At 55.5% G+C, this 5,678-nt stretch overlaps 1 long non-coding RNA gene across 1 annotated transcript in view; it reads right to left on the minus strand.

Moving 5' to 3' along the window:
* The window catches only part of LOC105524625, a 4,951-nt gene extending 2,163 nt beyond the window's left edge, over window positions 1-2,788 (minus strand). The window contains exon 1 of the long non-coding RNA XR_001003790.1: window positions 2,587-2,788. This is a non-coding gene — a long non-coding RNA (uncharacterized LOC105524625). The remainder of the gene's footprint in view (window positions 1-2,586) is intronic.
* Window positions 2,789-5,678: the final 2,890 nt, after the last annotated feature.

The following is a 5,678-nucleotide window of genomic DNA, read 5'->3' on the forward strand; positions in this document are numbered from 1 at the left end:
CCACCACCACCACCACTTGCACAGCCCAGCAGCACTGGAGTACTGTAGAGTTGCTTAGGTTGAGTCTTAGCATGCCTGTTTCTTTCTGGATTCCCCCTCCCCTGGCCTCCTCTTCCCAGGAGGGACCAAGGAATTTGGGGTGAACTTACTATGCTTTTGGGTTGCTCTGTAGAGATCTGCAGGGACCACCCTGGTGAAAACAAAAAGACTCACCTACTCCCTCGCCAGCAGCCTTCTCTGTGGACTGGAGGGTTTCTCTGGAAGAGGGCAGTGCCTGGAGGGGGGCCTCTGGATAGTGATGTGGAAATATTAATAGCAGAGTCAAAGTGGGTATTTTGGGGGAGTCGGGAAGAGAACTGTGACCTCTCCCCCCAACGATGTAAAATCTTTATCAATGATGGAAACTGTTGTGTCTCATTAAAAGGGTTTTGAGGTGGAAAAGCAGCTGCCGCTGGATCTTAATAATAATATCAAGACTGCTAACCTCATGCTGCTTGTCTGGGTGGTTATTTGATGCTGCTCTGGGATATGTAGCGGGTGGGGGTAGAGGGTGGAGAAACTGAAGGAGGCTGGGGTGGGGAGTGGCTGGTGGGGGCAGCAGGCCTTGGATGAGGACTCCAGGGGCAGAATGGAACTGGTTAGGGGTTTCAGGCTTTTAGAAGTAGGAACATCTACCCTGGCGCCTTTGTCCTCAGCCTTCCCCTTTGGGGTTCAGAAGAAATTGTGTCAGCGGCTGTAGGCCCCCACCTCAAGCTTGGCTGCTGCTGCTTCCTCCACCCCCAAGACTCCAGGAAAAGGTCTGTGTGGGGGTGGGGACTGGGAAGAGGAGTGAGCTGAGCTGGGGATAAAAACAAATCTGAGGCTCATATGCAGTCTCTCACTCCTCAAAACACCCTAGCACAGAAGTTTGATTGCTATTTCTCCATGAGGCAGTGGGGTTCAGAGAGGTTAAGTGAATTGCCCATGGTCACACAGCCAGGGAATGGCAGAGCTGGGATTTGACCCTAGGTCTGGCCAACCTCCAGCCCACACTACTCCTGTCTCTCCTCAGTGTAGAGGAAATGGGGCACGATGGGAAGAATCCCGCTCAAAAATGACTTGCTGGGGGGTGCTTTTCCAAAGTAGTCACAACTCATATTCATACAAATAGGCACACGTGTTCCCCGCATGGCAAACTCAGAGGCTTAGAGAGGCCCCCAGCCTCCCACCTGGTGGGCCACCAGCCTTTGGCCATAGGGAATAGTGGCGAGAGGGGTTCAATCACTGGAGAAGACATCCCTCAGCTCTAGATGCTTGTCCAAGAGCCGGCCAAAGGTAGCTCTGCGATCACTCTGGGTTCCAAGGCACCACCCTTCCACGTCATAATGCTGCCCTTGAACCCCATGGTACCTGTTCTCTTCCCCATCCCGCCCTCTTCTCTCTTCCTCTCCTCTAGCCCTGCCCTACCTACCTAAACCTTGCCCACTTTCCAAACAGCTTTCACTCTTATCTCCACCCTAGTCCCCACCTGCCACAGCCTGGTGCCCCATGGCCTATTTTCCCTTGGGCCAGTTGAGCAGCCCGTGGAGCGGGACTGGCAACAGCAGTGCAATGAGGGCGTCAGACACCAGGTGGCGGCACAGGGCACCCTCACCTGGTGCACCTGGTGCCCCTCCTGCAGAGGGACCAAGCCAGGGAGAGGGCACCAACACTGATGGACACCTTCTAGGGACAGGTGTTCTGTATAACCTCAGAAGGAGGAAGCAGGCTTGCAGGGTCCGTTGGAGGACTTTGTGTATGGAGAAGCCCAAACAGGAATCCCCGCCATCTGAGTGCTGAGCCCACGGTGTTCAATGACTCCTGCCTGAATCTAGGAGACCCAGGGCTAATCCAGGACCGTGGTTGCCAGGAAGGAAATGAACTCTCAAAGCAAGTTGAGTTGTGGCCTGGAGTCCCACTCCAGGGCACAGAAAGGCAGGTCAAGGAGGCAGCTGCTCCAGCTAAGCCCCAAGAGGGGATTCTGCTAAGAACTTTAAAACTGCGTGTCTTAGCCTTGGTTCCAGGTGTGGGATCTGCTGACTGTGGTCCACAGAGCTAATTAATTCTTCTTGCTTTGAAAACTCCAGAATCGGGCACAACAGCCAGCACTCTCCCCTGCATGCCAAATCAGATCAAGTGCAGGTTGGTGACAGAGGGGCAGCCTCACTGAGGGCCATGGGTGGGGCCAGTGGGGTCACCACTAGGCTGGGGTCTGGAGGAAGCAGACCCCACTTCAGGGGAGAGGACAAGGGGGAGGCTGGGGCGTGGGAGCTACAGCCTGGTTTGGGGGTGCTCCAGGCCTCCAAGGAGCCACAAGGGGCTAAAAGGAATCAGGTGGTGCTTGGAGGGGAAGCTTTGCTATTCCACACCCTGCCCCTCTGTCTTGTCAGTTCCAACCTGCCTCTTCCCCCTTCGAAGCATTTCCTGTGCCTGGGTCTCCCCGTCCCCCACTGTTCTGCTTTCTTCTCTCTGCTGTCATGCCTGCTCTGAGCTGTACCTTGCAATTATTTTATCTTTCCATCTCCTTGCCAGGAAATCCCTGATGCCGGGTTCCCCTGGGACACTCACTGCGGGGGAGGCACCGCACATGCTCCATCCGTCCTGCCTGGAGCAGCAGTCAGTCGGGGAGGGAGGATGGGGCTTGGGCCATGAAGGCTGGGGGAGGTTTAGTCCATTTCTCTGCTGCAGCCCACCCACAAGGCCGTTATTGCTTCTCTTGGGAGCCCTTCCAGCAGGAACCATCTTGGTTCTGAACACTCAAAAGCAAAGTGGGCAGTGCCCACTGCTGGGACTGTACCTAATGTCACAGTGGCCTTGTTGCCTATGACTCCTTCTTAGGAAATGAGGTGTTTGCTTAATCGGTCAACACCACTTCCTGAGGACCAGCTTCTCCAGGCACTGTCCTGGGTGCTGAGGATAGTTACAAACAAACCTCAGTCCCTATCCTCAAGGTGTCCACAGTCCTCTGGGCAAGGTAAGCAAGACAGTGATTACAAGCGGAGGAAGCCTCCTAGCCCAGGACTAGGTTGGGGAGGTCCAAGGAAGGCTTTGAGGGGGTGGGGAGCTTGAGTGAACTCTTGAAGAAGTTTGCCGCTAGCAGAAAGGGAGGTAGGCTGTAGGTAGGAGAGTACACCAAGCAGCCTTGAAGACAGATACAGGAAGTGCATCCCGCTCAAGGAGACTGCGCAGAAACAGCCTCCTCAGCAGGCAGACGTGGGGCACCTCCTGCCTGTGCCGGGATAAGCTCTGTGGCCCTGGGAAGGCTGTAGGGTGTCTCAGGGCCTCAGATTTCTTGCTCTGGTGAGAACAACCAAAACAATAACATCCTAGAAATATTGTGGTTATTATTCAAGGAGTCTGTGAAAGGGGACACACTTCCTGAGTGGCCTGGAGGGGTGAAGCCCCAATGCCTCAAAAGAGATGGGGAAGGTAGGGTCGCCAAGGGCCCCCACCATACCCTCAGAGTCCCCAACCCAGTGCTGTAGCCTTGGGAAGGCAATAGCAATAGAAAAGCCTGGGGCTACAAGGGATGGTGCCTCAGCTCCGATGCTGAAGCCAGAACCCAAGGGTCCTGGCCCAAAACTAGAGCTCTAGCCAGTGGACTGCCTGGCCAACTGTGGGGCTGGAAAGTCCCGGATGGAAGCTCAGGCTAGTTCTGGGCTCTTCATCTCAGAAAGGGGGTCTGCCTGGGCAGCTCACCTCCCAAATGGCCCTAAAGGAAAGTCCCCAGGTCTCCTCAAGCCCAGAGCGATCTGGTGCCTATGACCCCACAAGCCCTAGAAGAGGAATGAGAGAGGAGGGAGAGTTGGAGGAAGCCGGTGGGTAGACAAGGTCAAAACACAGGGGTGGTGGGTGCTGATGAAGCCACCTGATGAAGGGTGCTGATGAAGGGTCATGGAAGGGGTAGAGGAAGGTTCCCAGCTGCCTAGGCCGTAGAAGCCTGGCCCACCAAGGCTGGAAGAGAGCTTAGATATCACCTTGTCCACGTTTCTCAAGAAATGAAGTCCCAGAGACATCAAGGAGTTTATTGAGATCACACAGTGTATAAAAGGTACAGAGGGGGATTGGAGGGGACTGAGTTAGTCCCAGCCCTTGGGAACCTCTCAGACTAGCAGGGAAGACAGACTCTTCATAACTAAATAGAACCCAAGGCACACTGTAACAGGGTGTAAAGCTCTGTAAAGTCTTTTGCCCAGAGATGAAGGTCGGGGGACAGGAGAGGGAGGATATGTGTGGATGAGTGGAAGGGAAGAGGGCAGACAAAGAAGGGGAGGAAAGAACTTGCCCAGTGGAGGGGTAGGAGTCCCCGGTCTCACTGCCTGGGAAGGGGGAGTCTTCCCCACTCCCACGCTTATCCCGTGCCCAGCCAGATCTTGGTTCTGATAGCCTATAGCCAAGGAGACTGCCCTTCTAGTGACCTCCTGCCTGCCCAGAGAGATAGGAAGTGGTTTGCCTCTTCTGCAGTCTTACTGGCTCCCACCCACGCCTGCCGCTGAGCAGCCAAGGAAGGAAACACCTTCTCTTGAGAACAAGGGCCAGAAAAGGGGTCACCAGGGTGAAACTGGACAGACCTGTGTGCAAAGGCAGGGAAGAGAAGGGCCAGGGAAAGATCTGCCCAGGAGAATTCCTTCTGAGCCCCAACAAGGGGTGCTGAGTTGGCTTCTGGGATTGTGTTAAGGAAGACAGGGCAACAGCAGGATTGAGAAATGGAGGCATCCCCGCATCTGAGGGGAGAAGGGGAGAAGGAGAGCTGAAGCAAGCAGGGGAAGGAGAGCATTGACAAGCCCATTTTACAGATTGGGAATGTAGAGTTTCAGCCTTAGGAGGGGGACAAGGACACTCACATGGGGCTCCTCCTGGGGCTTCGCCTGTCCTTCCCCCCACCCTGATCAGGCTAAAGCAGAGGAAATTCACACCTGTTGGGTGCCCCACTAAGTGTGCCAGGCGATACACTTTGCATACCTTCTCCATTCAATCCTCAGAGAACCCTGGGAGGAAGGTTCTTCTATGATTGTCTCTATTTTGCAGATGTGAAAGTAGAGGCCCAGAGAGGTGCCAAAGTGATGTGGCAAGGTCAGGGGGCCACAGAGCCTAAAAGGGCAGCAGTTTAAGAGGACATAGGAGGCCCCCTGGACGATGCTGCGGCCCCCACCCCCGCCTCACGGGTACACACCCGCGCAATACACCCCGGTTCCCAGCGTGTGGCGCCTGCCAGTGGTCTCTGGAACCTGAGGAGGAAGAGGTCAGCTTCCGGACTGAGCACAGAAGCCCTTCCCATTTTACAGATGAGGAAACTGACCTCCGGAGAGGAACGTGACCTTCTCAAAGATTCCTTTTTTTCCTAGGAAGGATTGTTAAATCCCTCCCTCAATGTCCCCTACTCAGTGACTCATCGGCCCCGCGGAGTTGTTGGGGGTGGGAGTGCCTGTGTATCCCAGTTCCCCCTTGGAAATAGACTCTACTCCAGGATTGTCAGCCTTGGTATTCAGAGGGCCCTCCCCCTGCCATGGCCCAGACACCGCTCGCAGGGGCTGTCGCCGTGCCAAGGCCTCCCCACCTCTGCCCCAAAGTCCCTCCCAGGGAGGCGCTGTCGCAACCCGCGGGACGGGGGCAGGGAGACTGGACCCAGAGGCACTGGGGTAGGGCTCGGCGGGGCGGGC

This window comes from Colobus angolensis, unplaced genomic scaffold, assembly GCF_000951035.1.
Source record: "Colobus angolensis palliatus isolate OR3802 unplaced genomic scaffold, Cang.pa_1.0 Scaffold50, whole genome shotgun sequence".
NCBI lineage: Eukaryota > Metazoa > Chordata > Mammalia > Primates > Cercopithecidae > Colobus > Colobus angolensis.